The sequence below is a fragment of the Eumetopias jubatus genome, unplaced genomic scaffold (assembly GCF_037043125.1).
Source record: "Eumetopias jubatus isolate StellerSeaLion01/CBP00866 unplaced genomic scaffold, mEumJub1_p1.0 scaffold_16, whole genome shotgun sequence".
NCBI lineage: Eukaryota > Metazoa > Chordata > Mammalia > Carnivora > Otariidae > Eumetopias > Eumetopias jubatus.
The window spans coordinates 40,789,493-40,807,714 of record NW_028274822.1 but is presented as its reverse complement, the minus strand read 5'-3'; the positions used below and the strand labels follow the sequence as shown (position 1 = coordinate 40,807,714).

The window sequence follows — 18,222 nt, the reverse complement described above, 5'->3', positions numbered from 1 at the left end:
CTATAAAATGTGTATGCTAGATTAGACTAATCTATAGAAACCTTCACCTCTACTATTCTTCAATTCTGTGAGAGAACAATTTATTTCATTTTGTAATTAACCCCATTTCAGAAAAAGAGACTTTTCTTTATTCTAATTTAAAAACCCATGGGCACTGGGATATGTGACAATGAGCATTTACAGCCAGTAAATACACATCTCACTGGAACTTTTCTCATTGAAGGTGCATTACATACTATATGTTATTCTGAAACACAGAGAGCCAAAGAGAATTCATTAATTATAGAAGGGTTTTAATACTTCAATGTGAGTCAATCCACAAAGACTTTAGTAGGAAAATGATTTCTCTAGGATACCAACAATTTAAAATAAGTTCTAGGCAAATAGAAAAATTTAGGGTTGGGGCGCCTGGGTGGCTCAGTCGATTGAGCGGCTGCCTTCAGCTCAGGTCATGATCCCGGGTGTCCTGGGATCGAGCCCCGCGTCGGGCTCCCTGCTCAGTGGAGAGCCTGTTTCTCTCTCTCCCTCTGCCTGCCACTCTGCCTACTTGTGCTCTCTATCTCTCTGTCAAATAAATAAATAAAATCTTTAAAAAAAAAATTTAGGGTCAAACTCAAAGACTACCAACAGCAACTCAAGGACTTTTCATCTTTAGGAAATAAGAAATGAGTAAATGGAACGTGTGCTTTTCTGATTAAAACAGTTGCCTTGTCAGGATAAAACCAAACCACACAAGTATAAAATGAGGAAAGACTGCATAGGCTAAAATAAACAGCAAGTAAGTGACAAATATTTGAATGTCAGTGAACCATAAACTGATATAAACAAGCAATGTAGTGATCTCAAGATATCAGATGGGAAGTTCCTGCCTACTCACCAGCTTAACATCTTACCACAACTCACCTTGTAGTGGGTTGAATGGTGGCTCCTAAAAGATATGTCCACCCAGAACCTGTGAATGTGACCCTATTTGCAAAAAAGTTTTTGGAAATGTAATCTGCATTGTTCTAAATCCAATGACAAGTGTGCTTATCACAGAGGAAACGGTGAAGTGAAGACTGAACATGTCTATAATCCAAGTATCGCTAGTATCCATACTCCCTCCAAGCCACCAGGGAACAAACCCAGCTGAATCTTGATTTCAGACCCGGATTTGTGGCCTCCAGAACTGAGAGAGTAAGTTTCTGTTGTTTTAAACCATCTAGTTTATGACAATATGTGACAGCAACCTTAGGAAACAAATACACTCCTTTAAAAATACACAGTTGTTGGGGCACCTGGGTGGTACAGTCAGTTAAGCATCAACTCTTTATTTCAGCTCAGGTCATTATCTCGGGATCATGAGATCATCAAGCCCCATGGCAGGCTCCATGCTCAGCAAGGAGTCTGCTTGAGATTCTCTCCCTCTTTCTACTACTGCCCCTCCCCTCCACCCCACCCCTGCTCATGGTCTCTAAATAAGTAAATAAAATCTTTAAAAAAAATAAAATAAAAATACACAATTGTCCCTTAAACAACACAGGGGTTAGGGATATGGACCCCCATGCAGTTGAAAATCAGTATATAACTTGTGACTCCCCCAGAACTTAACAACTAATAGCCTATTGTTGACTGAAAGCCTTACTAATAATTTTTTTAAAGACTTTATTTATTTATTTGACAGAGAGAGACACAGCGAGAGAGGGAACACAAGCAGAGGGAGTGGGAGAGGGAGAAGCAGGCTTGCCTGCAGAGCAGGGAGCCCGATGCGGGGCTCGATCCCAGGACTCTGGGATCATGACCTGAGCCGAAGGCAGACGCTTAACAACTGAGCCACCCAGGCGCCCCAGCCTTACTAATAATTTAATAGTCGATTAATACATCTTGTGTATGTTATATGTATTATATACTGTATTCTTACAATAAAGTAGCTAGAGAAAAGAAAATGTTATTAAGAAAATCATTAGGAAGAGAAAATATTTTTATGGTACTGTATTTATCAAAAGAAATCCATGTATTAAGTGGACCTGTGCAGTTCAAACTCCTGTTGTTCAAGGGTCAACTGTAGTTTCCAAAATTAACCATCTGCTCAGAGTTTTCTGAATATTCTATACACATGTACACATAATATAGTCCCCATATCCTTTACATATTAGGTGATGTTGGCCTAAACCTACTTTTATGACCTATAATAGTCAACCCCACCCCCACCCCCATATATCCTGTGAATTCCCATCCCATACAGAGTTCCTCATGGTTGGGGCTGCCATATCAAGTTGTGCAGGCTGTGTATTGCAGGTCATCCAGCCAAGGAGGTGAGTGAAGACTGCAATCCAGCAGCACTCTGCCCTCAAAGCTGTGCATCCTGCTGTGGGAGGATCAAAAGGAGATCCCCAGTTGCCTTGGTGATGCAAGGCTTCTTCTTCTTTTTTTTTTTTTTTTTCACAAATGAACTACCCAGTCCCAAAGAGACATCTTTTTAAAATTCATGCAAAAATGATATAACATCAGCAGTGGTCTTGGTCGTTCTTTTTGTCTGTCCTCTTGCCCCTGGCCCCATGGTATCAGCTTCCCCAAGACTGGTATCCACAAATAATTCCCAAATATCAAGCATCTCTTAAGCCTAGGAAGACTACTAAAGCACATAAAGCACAATTTCACCGTCACGTTCAGTTTTTTCCCTCATGTTACCCTCTCTTTTCCAAAATACCAAAATGTTTAATACACAACTCTGCTACTGATGTAAGCCATCCACAAACTCTCTCTGTGTACCATATTCTGGAAAATAAAATTTTTTCCATTCTTTTTATACTATTTTGTCTCTGAGCCTTTGAACATGCAGAACCTTGTGCTTAGAATCACTTTCTGAACCTCTTGTCTACCAGGTAAACTCTTATTCATATAGTCATCATCTTTCAAAACCCATTTCAAAATGAAAGAAATGGGATTATTAAAAAGTAAAGACTATACAATGCATATCCAAATTTACCAGTCATCATTTATCTCCCACATTAGCCTCTGTTCTCTCCTACATCTCCCCAACTTGATGATAACTCTTTGAGAGCAGAGCCCTGATTGGTTGTTCCCATTGCATTTAGCTTTCCACGCTGGAACGTTTGTTTCCTAAGCATTTTTCTCATAACCAGATACCCTAAGAAGATTATAGTCACTTAAGTTTAAACTCCTGCCATTTTCCAAAATCAGTAACATTAAAAGTCATAATACACCTTCTGTTGGCCATCACATAGACATAAGCTATAGCATAAAGTCTTTTTTTTATTTACCATTGGATTTCTGCAATAGTTTGGCATTGCCATTGTTTTTGTAGCTTTATGGTACAGCCTTTTTCCTTTTGCTTTCCCGACATAGTATCTTTCAGGAAAATCACTTTCACTTTCTCCTTCCTAATTCCCTTTGTTATTCTCAAATTTGCATTCATTGCCCTGTTTTTTTTTTAATTTTAAAAGATTTTATTTATTTATTTGACAGAGAGAGAGACAGCAAGAGAGGGAACACAAGCAGGGGGAGTGGGAGAGGGAGAAGCAGGCCTCCCGCTGAGCAGGGAGCCCGATGCAGGGCCTGATCCCAGGACCCCACGATCATGACCTGAGCCGAAGGCAGTCGCTTAACCGACTGAACCACCCAGGTGCCCCTCATTGCCCTATTTTTAAGGGCTTTTGGTGATGTTATGTTTCATCTAAATTTGATTTGTCTATTTTTGGCTCCTTTCCAATTCCAAATTAACTATGCCACTAAGCAGGGAAAGTGTGTTAATGAGTCAATTTCATCTTGACCGGCTCAAAATGCAGTTATTTTCTTGTAGGGTATATTAGATTATGATCAATGAGTTTAAGCCTGAAAACATATAAAAAGAAACTTTTATTTCCTCTATATAGGCTGCAGAACTTTATTTTTTATTTATTAAGAAAAAAGTGCATTGTTTCCAAGCACTGTTTTGTTCTCCCCAGATTCTTTAAAAACTGACATTCTTATCTAAATATAAAAATTATAACTCAGATGAAAGTGTTATTTTTAAAATCTTTTAATTTATTACTGAGCACAGATCTTAAGTGCTTTATATACTTCATTGTGGTAAAGCCACATAATGATACTATAAGGTAAGTACTATAATTAGCTTTTTTTTTTTAAGATTTTATTTATTTTTGACAGAGAGAGAGGGTACAAGCAGGGGAAGCAGCAGGCAGAGTTAGAGGGAGAAGCAGGCTTCCCGCGGAGCAAGGAGCCCAATGTGGGGCTCGATCCCAGGACCCTGGGATCATGACCTGAGCCGAAGGCAGATGCTTAACCATCTGAGCCATTCAGGCGCCCCTATAATTAGCTTTTGTTACAGATTGGTAAACAGAATTGCTCAGAGACAAAAGGATGAGACCAAAGTTGTCTGCTTAGAACATAATGATTCCAGCATGCAGTCCTACTCTGACAGTTTGAAGCCCCCACTTTCCTATACCTGGGCCTCCTTTTTCTTCAGAGGCACCTTCTAATTAATATTTTTAAAAAGCATCTCAGAGTTAGGAATTTAATTAATTTATTTTCATAAAGGTGAAACTTCATTGTTGTTTTCTTTTTTTTTTTTTTAAGATTTTATTTATTTGACAGAGAGACACAGCAAGAGAGGGAACACAAGCAGGGGGAGAGGGAGAGGGAGAGAAGCAGGCTTCCTGCCGAGCAGGGAACCCAATGTGGGACTCGATCCCAGGACCCTGGGACCACGACCTGAGCCTAAGGCAGACGCCTAATGACTGAGCCACCCAGGTACCCTTCATTGCTGTTTTTCAAACAGGGATCCCAAAATCAAATGCCTGTGGCAACTAGGCAGATATTGAAAGCAGGTGGGGTATAAAGTAAAACAAAAGCAAAATAACCACTGATAAGCTCAGGTTAATTAGTGCCTTGAGGACTGTTGGCTTCTTTACCACATATCTTGTTATCTTCCAAAGAAGCCAGAAATTTAGGTTTTCACTTAAAATCTGCCAGTCATTAAATGTTAGCAACTAAATCACATCTTTTTGTTTTTCTAACTGTGCAAACTAAACGTGTCTATGTGGCCCACAAGCTGCTGGCTGGTGAATGACTCTAGTATAGGCTGATGTTGGCCCACAAACCACATGTCCAATATGGTAGCCAATAGCCACATGCAGCTATTTTAATTTTAATTTTAATTCAAATAAAATAAAACTTAAATGTCAGTTCTTTAGTTGAACTAGCAACATTTCCAGTGTTCAGTAGGAACATGTAGTTTGTGGGCACTGTAATGGACAGTGCAGAGCATTTCCATTATTCTAGAAAGTTCTGTTGAACAGCACTGAACTAGAACAACAAGAAAATCTGGGCTGTTTTTCTGTCACCTTTCATGATTCACCAACTGGTACTGCAGTGCTAAAGTTAACTGCTCCCCCCAGGCCCATTTCTACCTCTTCTCATCCACCTGAACAGAGAGAGGCCGCAAAGGCCACTCATCTGGCTGGGGATCAGTGTAACTGAGAACAAGTCAGATTCAGGACAGGCCTGGGGAGTGGGCAAAGTGTGTCCTTAGCCTCTTCCACACCCCAGCTCTGGAACTATAAGTCAGGCCACTATCCTCCCCTTTCCACAGAGGTCAGAGCCTGATATCCTCTTTATTCACTCTCAAAAATGTTGTTAGATGGTTCAAATACAGTAACATGTAAATAATGAATACTTACCTGAAGTTTCTATCCTTCCCTAGGATGTTTACATTTATAACGTATAAAATTCTAAGAGTGAGGGATGCCTGGGTGGCTCAGTACGTTAAGCAACTGCCTTCGGCTCAGGTCATGATCCTGGGGTCCTGGGATCCAGTCCCACATCAGGCTCCTTGCTCAGCAGAGGGCCTGCTCTCCCTCTGCCTGCCACTCCGCCTGCTTATGCTCACTCTCTCTCTCCCTCTCTCTCTTTGACAAATAAATAAATAAAATATTGTTTAAAAATAAGATAATAAAATAAAGTAAAATTCTGAATGAATGAAATGTCAAGCCTAGAAGAGATGGTAAGGCAGGATTTCTTATTCTCATAGGAAAAGACCATGATCATCTCCCTAGAGCATCTAAAATCCTGCCTTATAGGCAGTCATCTCATTTCCCTCATTTAATGGCAGGCCCCACTCAGGATCTGGGTCAGTAGTTTCTAAAGGTGTTGCTCATGAGAATTACCTGTGTAGGACTGACAGTATTAGCAAGTAAAAATACAACATTCTCAGTTAAATTTCAGTTTCAGGTAAACAATGAATAACTTTTTAGCAGAAGTATGTCCCATATGCCATGCATTATGGATTGTATCTGAAAATCCTATACCTGTGGCCTTATTATAAAAATAGTATTGGGGTGCCTGGGTGGTTCAGTCGGTTGAGTGTCCAACTCTTGATTTCAGCCCAGGTCATGATCTCAGGGTCGTGAGATTGAGCCCCATGTTGGGCTCCACACAGTTGGGAGGCAGTTTGAGATTCTCTCTCTCCCTCTCCCTCTGCCCCTTGCCCCTTCCTCTCTCAATCTCTCTAAAATAAAATCTTTTTTAAAAATACTGTTTTTCTGGCTCCAATAATTCTTTTTTTTAAAGATTTATTTATTTATTTATTTATTTATTTATTTATTTATTTGAGAGAGAGAGCGAAAACTCGAGTGGGGGGGGTAAAGGGAGAGGGAAAGAGAGAAAAGCAGACTCCCCACTGAGTGTGGAGCCTGATGTAGGGCTCGATCTCCTGACCCTGAGTTCATGACCTGAGCCAAAATCAAGAGTCAGACACTTAACCAACTGAGCCACCTAGATGCCCTGCTCTGGCTCCAATAATTCTAATATTCATTAAGACTTAGGAACAATTGATCGTAGTTAATTCACCTGCCTCTGGGTAGTGTTTCAGTTCTTAGCCAAATCTCCATCACCTTTAGAACAGTCTTTTTAAATGGAATCAATCACAGTCTCCTAAAGCAAATATCAAGCTACACATGACTGTGGCCTTCATTATGCTATTTGATCCTCATGATAACCCTGTAAAGTAAGAAAGGCAAAGAGCCTCCCCATTTTGTCAATAAGAAAACTGAGGCTCAGAGACTTAAACTTCCCAGGCCAACCTGCTAGTAAATGGCAAACTAAGAATCCAAACTCAGGTCTTCTGGTTCCAATTATAATGCTCATTCAACTGTTCAGTGCTATAAGTGAAAGAGGGTGGGAACAACATAAGACAGAGACAGAAAGAGAAAGAAAGAAACTGAGACAAAGAGCTTCTAAGAATTTCTCATCCAAAGTATGGCTAACCAATTACCACTGTATTGACTCACAGCTTTCTAAGCCACCAAGTAACTAGGAAGCTGAAGGGGCAGACCTGGGACCCAGAGTTCAAAAGACCCCAAGTCTCCAGGTACTTAGGGGTCTGAGAGAGACTTCAGAAGTGGGTGATAGAACCAAAATAGTTCAGAAATTGGCTTTGGGACTGGTAATGAGAGTGATGACAGAGAATGCCTGAAAGAATGTTTTGTGCTCAAAACTGTTGTTAAACTGGGAGTAATGAAATACTATACCTGTAATTTACCTCCACCACCGAGCTCATACTCTGGAATTTCTTCACAGTAACAAAAATGAGTAGCTCTGCACTTGATCTGATCCCAAGGGCTGCAATGCAGTGAACAGGGTCAGAGACGGGTTACTGTCGGAGAAGGAGAGGAAGTGGGGAGAAACCACATACCTAGGCTGTTGGGCTGCCAAGGAGAGACAGCTACCCTGCCCCAACTGAATGCCAGGAGGTGGTGGCAGAAGCTGAGCAGCCTCTGAACCCAGCTCCTTAAGTTCTTTGCTATTGAAAGCAATTCCTTGAAGGTGCCCCAAGCCATCACACATCCACAATTACATAGAACGTTCATGTGCTACCAGAAGAGATTCATTCAGTTCTAAGAAATACAACTACTCAAGTGAACTTCCAAAACAAGTAGAGGAGTTATAGCACCATCTGTCCATTTTAGTACATGTCTCATGTTTAATCCTTTCTATGAGTTATTAATATACTGAATGTTATAATATTCCTGAATCCTGACAGTTGATTGAAAGGTACCCACTTCAGACACTTCAGGCTTGATATCATGTTCAATCAACATATGATGCACAGGATGAGAGCATATGCTCAGCATCATGTTGTAACTCAATGAATATTCTTAAAACTAAACAATTCATCCTTATTAGATTATAGCTGGGTGAATGAATTATTATTATAGACATTTGACTCTTATTAGAGACACTCAGATTTAAAATCATTTTGGAAGTAACTTTCTCTATTAATCTCTAAAACACTTGAATAGTACTCCTGAATAATACATAATACCATTATATTGCATGGAAAAATATACCAAATACTTAGATTTAGTGTCGTCTTTCCTTTTTTACTCTTTCATGGTAATAAGATTGAGAATTTGTAAGCATACCAGGAATTTGAAGCACAATAAACTTAAGCATTATTGTCCATATTTGACCAGGGAGAGCAATCTAAAAAAATTATTTTCTCAAGGAATTTTTTTTTAAAGATTTTATTTATTTGACAGACAGAGAAGAGAAGGAAAACAAGCAGGGGGAGTGGGAGAGGGAGAAGCAGGCTTCCCGCCGAGCAGGGAGCCCGATATGGGGCTCGATCCCAGGACCCTGGGATCATGACCTGAGCCGAAGGCAGGCGCCTAACGACTGAGCCACCCAGGCGCCCCTCAAGGAATTCTTTTTCTAAGTTTATTTTTTTAGTAATCTCTATACCCAACATGGCACTCGAACTCACAACCCCAAGATCAAGAGTTGCACACTCTTCCGACTGAGCCAGCCAGGTGCTCCAAGGAGCTCTTTTGACGAGGTTTAAAATATCAGCCTCTTGAATTTGAAAAGACATCAGTTGATAACAGTAGAGTCCATGAGCTTATGTGTTGGCTGATTTGACATAGAAATAAAAGGGTTACGTGGAAACAAAAGGGTTAAAGATCAGATGGCCTCACAAGCTACTTCCAGACTCTTTTCCAGATCCATATTATAGTAGCAAACGTACACTTACCAAAATAAAGTATTCAAACAACAAATATTTGTTCTTACCCCAAAATCAGCATACACTGGAGTTGAAACAATATAGCAAGTGTGTTTTCTCTTTTGAGGAAAATTTCTTACTGGATTTATTCTGGTATTGTACCAAGAATAATAATAATGCTGCTGACTGGTCATCCGTGAGTCTTGCGCTTGGCAGTCAAAGTTGCTAGGTAACAAAGAGCATGTGCGCTCCGGGAGTGACAGGTCAGACGTCCAGGACCGAGAAGGCATAGCCTGCGGCAAGAAATAGGACACTCAGGAATGGAGACAGAAGGAGAAGGAGGGAGGGCTTTTAGAAACTCTAAGCATTGAGGCCCCCAAATCTGCTGGAGATAAATCCTGGCCTTTCTGTTGGTACAACTCTTGGGAATTCAGGTGTGGGAATAATAGAGCTGATAGCGATGCAAGTGAAAGATCTCCCCTTCACGTTCTGCTTATCAGTCAAGAATTGCAGGAAGGTCCTACAGCAAAATGGTAGAGCCATAGGTATTAAGAATTGTCCCCTTCCTCCCTGGCTCAAACAAGTTGCAACATTTGGGAATCTCCTGTTTTGACAGTGTCTGGGTTTTTAGCCTCACTGCTTCTTTTGCAACAGTGTTTTACAATTTTTCTTAATGGGAGCTAGAGTAAAAATGCATTTTACTGGCACACGCACACGCGTGCACACACACACACTCTCACTCACACAAATGAAACAAACATTTTACTCTATATGAAGTTAAAAAGCAACAAAGCTAATATAAATGTGATTTTATTTTATTGCAACATTATATTCTACCTCTTCTTCATTTAATTTTTATAGCAACCTACTAAAATGATTTTTTTCAATCATGCTTTACAAATGTGAGTTTGAAATACTGAACAAAGGATTTTTCCCAAAGCATTAGTCTTACCACAAAGTAACATAAACAAAGGTAACAGTACTAGCACTCAGGAATATTTAGTATATGCTGGGCACTGCTTTGAGTGTACTTCAGATGATAACCCTGTGGCAAAGGTGCAATTTTTATTCCCATTTTTATATTTTATATGAGGAAAAGGGCATATAGAGAGTCGGTGGCTGCTCGAGATCACACAGCCAACAAGAAACAAACCTCCTATTCAAACCCAGGCTTTCAGTTCTGAAACTACACACTTACACACTACATTAAATTTTTCCACCCCTGTTTTTAAATAAATTCAAATGAAATTCTCCCCTAGTCCTACTCAGTTTAAAGGAGAGGACCCACAGAGCTACTTTACTTCACCTACCTAACTTCTTTTGTGTCCCCTGGAGATGTTTCAGCAGGGAGCGTAACTCTAGCCCCAGAGATATTGGTGACAATGCCAACCAGGAAGTGTTTTCTTGGTCTCCCAAATCCAGGATGTGGCACAATGAACAAATAAACAATCTAAGAAATAATATGCCACCAAGAGATACACCTTTTTAGCCTGATAGGCTCTCTGGTAACAGTTCCGTCCCACCTACCTACATGACAATGGGAGTTATCTTTACAAACACACATTTTAGCTTGTTACTCCTACCCTGAGAATCTTTCATGACTCTCATCACCTACTCAATAGTCTAAATAAATTATGATCATTACGCTCAGTCACAATCTTGCCCCTACTTAACTAGAATCTCACTCGGTAGTTCTCAATGCACAAACCTTAATTTCACATTCTTGCTTCTATATAAGCTCCTCTTTCTAGCTAAAATGATCTTTCCCACCTTGTTCGCCTGGATCTTTACCCCTACAAATCCAGTTCAACCAGAGCAAAATGTGAAAGCTTCACCTATATAGATATCAAAATGTAGACCTATAGACAGAAATAGAGTTGACTGGACAGAAGAGACAAACAGTGATCCAGGAACTGAAAAACACAGAGAAATGAGGGAATGCGACCTGGGGGTTGGTAATGAACACCAACACGGAAGAGAAGTGATTGAAAAGCCTGGTGACATGGTATTCAAGAGTGGGTGTTTAGAGAGGAGGTAAAATCATCTGAAGAAACAAAAGGACGGCAAAGAAGATACTTAGCACTCTCCTTGAGAAGCCTGCAGAGGAAGCAGTGTCCTAGAAGAAAAGATTTCTTTGAGAAATACATTGTTTTCAGAGGGCGCCTGGGTGGCTCAGTTGGTTAAGCGACTGCCTTCGGCTCAGGTCATGATCCTGGAGTTCCAGGATCGAGTCCTGCATCGGGCTCCCCGCTCAGCGGGGAGTCTGCTTCTCCCTCTGACCCTCTTCCCTCTCGTGCTCTCTGTCTCTCATTCTCTCTCTCTCAAATAAATAAAATCTTAAAAAAAAAAGAAATACATTGTTTTCAGAGGGAATTTAAAGTTTAAAGGGAACCAAAAAAAAAAATTCCAGTTCAATATCATAGCTATCATAATATTTAGCTATTGCTGTTACTAGTATAATAGCACAAGGTGGTTTAAGTAGCAAACCAGAACTTCTTTCAAAATACTTTGATAAATATCTTCTAATGCTACCTTGGCCATGCTGCTCTCAAATATTCTAGGTAGGAGAGTAAATCTATTCAGCCTCCATGGAGAGTAACTTGATATGATGCTCACATCTTAAGTGTTAACTTGGCTAGGCTACAGTGCCCAGTTATCTGGTCAAACATTCATCTAGATGTTGCAGCAAAGGTATTTTGTAGACATGATTAACACCTACAATTAGTTGACTTCAAGAGATTACCTTCGATAATGGGGTGGAATTCATCTAATCAGTTGAGGCTTTAAGGGCAAAAACTGAGGTTTTCCAGAGTAGAATGAATTCTGCTTCAAGACTGTTAACATAGAAATCCTTCCTGGAGAGTGATGTCATCAAGAGGGCAATATAGGTCATTCTTGATTTTAGACCCCCTCACCAAAAAACCCAACCAGCAACTAACCCATAGGCAAGACAACATTGTGAAAATTCCAGAACCCAGGGGTGAGTGAGGCTGAAGCACCACCATGGACCACAGAGACTGAGAAGGACCATAATAGAAGGGCAAGAGGTGCAATTCCACTTTGACCATACGGCCCCTCCCCCAAGGCCAGCATAGCGCCACACCAAGAGGGTCCCCTCAGTGTATGTTCTCCAGTGGGAAAAAGGAAGCCCAAGGTGGGCATCCAACTTCCCCAACATTGCAGGACCGTTCCCGGGAGGCCCACTTGGGTCTCACCTCACAGGATCCCTGGGGGAAATCTGCAGGGCTGGACCACTGGGGGTGAGATAGAGACAGAGAAGGGGGTTGGGGCTTATGGAACTGAGTACTCAGATCTTGACGGACTGCATTCCTGTTGGCAGAGGCCTCTGAGTGGAGAACCCATCCAGCAGCCCTGTCCATCTATGAAAGCTGGGGAGATAGAGTAAGGGGGTGGGGAAGGAGACACACACCTAAACTGTTCTGAAGTGGATTGCCGGCAGGAGTAAAGCAGTGGGAAACAATCTGGGGTCATCAGGGTGGAGGGGGATGAGGAGAGAGAAAGCAAGTGTCTCTTTGATTTAGGAAAGGAAAACACAGCAACTACCAGAAATGTGACAGATTTGTCAAAAGTATACGAAAGCTCCTCAAGAACAGGGCCCAAGTCTGTGTCTGTTCACATTATGTACCCTGTGCCTAGCACAGAGCCTGGAACATATTAACTATTTGTTGGCTGAATTAATAGTGAATGTATGAATAAATTAGCCATATAATTTTTTTTAAAGATTTCATTTATTTATTTGAGAGAGAGAGAGAATGAGAGATAGAAAGCATGAGAGGGACGAGGGTCAGAGGGAGAAGCAGACTCCCCGCCGAGCAGGAAGCCCAACGCGGGACTTGATCCCGGGACTCCAGGATCATGACCTGAGCCGAAGGCAGTCGCCTAACCAACTGAGCCACCCAGGCGCCCTAGCCATATAATTTTTTAAAAATCCTTCCTGAGTTCCCAGCCTGCCAGCCTGCTCTACAAATTTCAAACTCAGAACTACGACATCAGCCACTGCCTGAGTTCCCAGCCCGCCAGCCTGCCTTACAGATTTCACACTTGCCAGCCCCCATAATTGCATGAGGCAATCCCTGTTTTTCACCTACAGATGTAATCAGTGCATGAGTGAAATTATGCACGTACACGGTCCCACCATACTGCAGAAACAACTAAATGCCCTTTTACCAAAGTATTGCTTGAAAAATTATGGCACACCCATAGCTAGAATAATTTGCAGCCTAAACAAGAAAGTTCTCTATATTCTTACATTGGATTTTAACCAAGATAATATGCACTGAAAAAAAATTCAAGACACAGAATAGGGTGTTCAGATGCTACCACTCGGATAAAAGGAGGGAGGAAGTCAGGTAAACGCACACACTCATGCACATAAACTATCTCTGGAAGGGTATAGAAGGTTCTTTTGGCTGTTTCTGGGGAATAACACCACCCTTCTCTCAATCTGCGATTTGGTGCCATAGATCCTGAAAACAAATCAACTTGAAATGAAATAAAAGGGCACACATTATGAAAGAAAGGATACAGAATCCTGGGTGCTGTTTGCCCAGAATTGCTCGCGGGCTTGTGACTTCTCTGCCCTCTAGAGGCCAGTTAGAGAACTTGACGTGGCAGTTGTGAACCCCTCACCAGCCAACCTCCATCATCAGCGCAGGCCTGAAAAGGCTGCTTGCAGGCTGGCTCCCCCCTGGCCACAAGCCTGCACTTCAGCTGGGAGCAGTGGTTCCCACAACACTGGAACGCAATAGTCAGTGGCTATTTCAGCAGGAAGAGTCGGAGCTTGAACGAAACACAGCTGTACTGAGATCGCTCAGAAACAATTCACACATATTCAGAGAGTAGATCCTCAGTCACTAATGAAACACTGATACTTTATTACTCAATTGTGGTCAAAGATAGAAAACTAGAGAATAAAATGGTAGAATCACTATTCATTTATATTTGTGAGTATAACCTCTGACATATAAATCAATTACATAATAATCACGGGCACACACAAAATGGACCCAAACAAGACTTTTTAACCCCACGTTCTTACTGTAGCCCATAGCTGAATCATGAAAAATGGAAAATAAACAATTTTTTAAACTTCTTACTTTTTCAAAATTTAAATATATAATTTAACAATACAACAAACACCTTTCCATCACTACACAGTCTCATAGGTATGTTATAAGAATGGATATTTACGAGTCTCTGCGCTCCTCGACCGTAGCTCTTCTTCTGGTCTTTTTGCTTAATTTGCAGCAGTCCTCAAATTCGCTGCCATGTCTTCTGAAGAAGGGAAGCTTTTCGTGGGAGGGCTCAACTTCAACACCGATGAGCAGGCTCTGGAAGACCACTTCAGCAGCTTCGGTCCTATTTCCGAGGTGGTCGTTGTCAAGGACCGGGAGACTCAGCGATCCCGGGGTTTTGGTTTCATCACCTTCACCAATCCAGAACATGCCTCAGATGCAATGAGAGCCATGAATGGAGAGTCTCTGGATGGTCGCCAGATCCGTGTGGATCACGCAGGCAAGTCGGCCAGGGGAACTAGAGGGGGTGCCTTTGGGGCCCATGGGCGTGGTCGCAGCTACTCTAGAGGTGGTGGGGACCAGGGCTATGGGAGTGGCAGATATGACAGTCGACCTGGAGGATATGGGTATGGATATGGAAGGTCCAGAGACTATGGTGGCAGAAGCCAGGGTGGTTATGACCGCTACTCAGGAGGAAATTACAGAGACAATTACGACAACTGAGATGAGGCATGTGCACCTAATGTAGGTGAGGCTTAGATGTTGCCACTGAGCGGACCTCTGTCCACCAGCCCTGTCATGTTCCACTCAACCTTTCCTCCTGCCTGCACTTAGTTCACCTGGCCCACCTGACACCATTCCTAGGCCTCCTTTGCTCTCAGGTGCCTGTCAGAGCTAGTCTGCTGTTGGGAGGGGATGTCTAAAAACTTGTCTCCCTTGTAATCTCTTGCTGGGCATGGAGGAGATGAAGCAGCATTGCTTAGCAATCCTTATCAACCCTGGGAGGTGAGCATGTGTGCCTCTGCCTTCCCAACATTACAATTCTCCCCCTTCTTACTGTTCTCAGATACACAAGGAATAAAACTTCTGGTCCAGGAAAAAAAAAAAAAAAAAGAATGGATATTTACTTGGCTTTAGAATGTTTTACAAGAAAAATAATTCTTAACTGATCATGTCCTTGCTACTAAAATGCTTGTGTTTTTCATCACGATGCCGTGTGCTTCTAAATTAATAATCACTTTCGTTGTAGAAAAATGGAGTGAATTTATATTGGTCTTGGAAACTAATAATAGCATTGTAAGTTTATGAGATGATTTTAACAGAAAAAAATTATAGAAGAATATAGTTATTTTAATTGTAATATCACTAACTGTAGGGTGAGAAAGGGGGGTCCCGTTGTGGCGAACTATGTTATAGCTTGTTACTCACAGTTTCTTTTTGATCATTTTTTTGGTCTCTGAGGTGAAACGAGTTATTAATTAAAATTTGTAAACTCACACATGCATATTGTATATGTGTAGAAATGTAATCACACTTTATCTTGGAATTACATTAAACTGTTTGGAATCACTGTAAAAACATATTTTTCACATTTGCTTCCAACTAATTTCTTTTTAAAAACTAAGATGTATTTTTTTCTGATTAGAAAATCATGGCATTCTCATTATTGACAATTTCAAAATATGAAAAGTTTAACGATGTTACTAAGGTTAACTAAAACAATGAAATTGGCTGAAGTAAGTTCGTTGTTGTGCAATAAAAAAATTTTAAATCAATGCAAATATTCATAACCTGTAAAAGCTTTCTCTAAAAAGTCACCAGAGACTATTTATTTAATCCTGCTTTGATTGATGTTAAATTCTTCACAAATTATTACATAAGGACATAGTGCAATAGGGGTTTAAAAGAGGAAGAAGCAATTTATTTTATGTTCATTGTAGTTATCATGGAACAGTATTAAGTAGCCAGGAGCAGATGGGTTTAGGTACTTTGTAAATCCAGGGAAAGACACACCCTTTGATTTTCCAGTACATAAACTGTCACTGGATCTTCTCTATCTGACCATTAAAGGCTGCTCATCGTCAAGGTTCTTTCCTAGACATTGTGTGCTCTATTAACTCTTAACACTGGTTCCTTGCACTCTCCTCATGTAGTCTCACCTGTATGCTGGTGACACCTGGGTCCCTATCTCCAACTCTGGGCTCTCCACTGAGCTCCAGGCTTGCTGGATCTTCCCTGGTCACATCAGATTCAACATGTCTAACAGTGAACTCACTATCGTTCCTCCAGAAGTTTTCCTTCATCAGTGTTCCCTATCACCTGCTTAACCAGATGCCAGTAAGCATCCTACACTCTTCTCCCTCGTCGCCTTCATATCCAATGTCTCAAGTCTGTCCAATTTCACTACCTAAATATTGTAAAATCCTCCAGCCCTAGATCAGGCCTGACCATCATTGTTTCAGCCCCTTCCTAATTATCCTTCCTGTCTCCAGGCTTGCCTTTCTCTGCATTTGTCCACAATGAAACCAGAATGATGGGTCCAAAATGCACTTCTGGGGAGAGACTATCACTTGACCTAACACAATTTGGTCTATGAAAAAGCATGAAGCCAAATAATCCTACTCTATATTCTAGTATATATATAGTATATGTATATGTATATACACATATATGTAGTAATATATGGAGAACTTTGTGAGTGAATGTGTGTGTGTGTGTGTGTGTGTGTGTGTGTAAGTTTGTAAGGCAGTTTTTGACTTACAAACATCTGACATATAAGCATCTCTTACCTAGACATGGGTGTCTCATTCAGGAGTTCACCTCCTCAATTTCCTACTGAAAACAGCCCCCTCTTCCCCCCACACCTCCCCACCCCCACCCCCGTGGATTACATTCTGTGTGGGGAGCATCTCTCCCATGCCAGTGGTGCCCCCTGGGGGTCAGCAACAGAGCGGTGCTGACAGGGTGCCTCCCCTCTGCTGGGCTTGGGTGATTCCAGCTTCTTGCCTGCTGCTTGCAGTCTCATCCCTTTTACTCCCACTGCAGAGGACAACTGGAATCTCTGCTCCCTCCAGATTCATGAATCTGTCTGGAGTTCTGGCCCCAGTACTAGCATTATGACCTTAAACAAATTATCTCACCTCCCAAAGTCTCCATTCCCTGTTTTTTAAAACATACTTTTGGGGTTGTTCATTTTCTAGATTCCAAAATTGGTCCTTTGGTGGCTGTTGGTTCTGTCTAGCTTCCTCTCCTCCGATGGCTAGTCCTGCTCAAATATCTCATTATTTTTCATGTGTTGCCCATTTTAATAAATAAACAGTCAAGTGTTTTCCAAGTGTGGTTGGTAGAACATCAGGCGCTTGGTTAAAAAACAAAAAAGCATGTTTGTAAGGCTTCATTATTGATCAAGATTCTCTTCGGATGGGGGCCCGGAACATGCATTTTAAACAGTTTCTCCAGGTGATTCCCATGTGACACAGAGTTTAAGAACCAGCAAGAGTGGGGCGCCTGGGTGGCTCAGTTGGTTGAGCGACTGCCTTCGGCTCAGGTCATGATCCTGGAGTCCCGGGATCGAGTCCCGCATTGGGCTCCCTGCTGTCAGCGGGGAGTCTGCTTCTCCCTCTGACCCTCCCCCCTCTCATGCTCCCTCTCTCTATCTCATTCTCTCTCTCAAATAAATAAATAAAATCTTTACCAAAAAAAAAAAAAAAGAACCACCAAGAGTTCCAAGGGTGCTGGTAACTCATGGGGGTTTGCTCAGATGTCATACAGATTGGTTTTCCCTGTTCCCTTCTCTTCTCACACTACCTGTCCCCTACAGGTGGTCACCAAGCATTCTCTGGGGGCTATTGACTTTGATTGGTGTTCCTCAAGTCTTTGGGCATTTCTTTCTGACTGTTCCCTTGGTTTAAAGGAACAGAAAAGATTGACCTATCTTGGCTAAGGTGCCCTTTTTACTTCCAACACTGTCTGGTAGACAAATTTACTCTCCAGATACTTTCACAGTGTATACATATATCAAATCACATTGTATACATTAAATCTATTATAATTTTACTTGTCAATTATCCCTCATTAAAACTGGAAAAAAATGTTTATCTTCCAACTCTGTTATTCTTGGCAATCTGTCATGAAGAAAACTTCAGGGGAAAAATTTTTTTTAAATATCAAGAGCCCCATGGGTAA

At 41.4% G+C, this 18,222-nt stretch overlaps 1 pseudogene across 1 annotated transcript; it reads left to right on the top strand.

Annotated features, from left to right (window-relative positions):
- Nucleotides 1-14,233: 14,233 nt before the first annotated feature.
- Nucleotides 14,234-15,134, top strand: LOC114205040 (RNA-binding protein 3 pseudogene; annotated as a pseudogene). Its single transcript, XR_015766938.1, has 2 exons — nucleotides 14,234-14,785; nucleotides 15,104-15,134. The product of XR_015766938.1 is annotated as an RNA-binding protein 3 pseudogene (transcript).
- The last annotated feature ends 3,088 nt before the right edge of the window (nucleotides 15,135-18,222 follow it).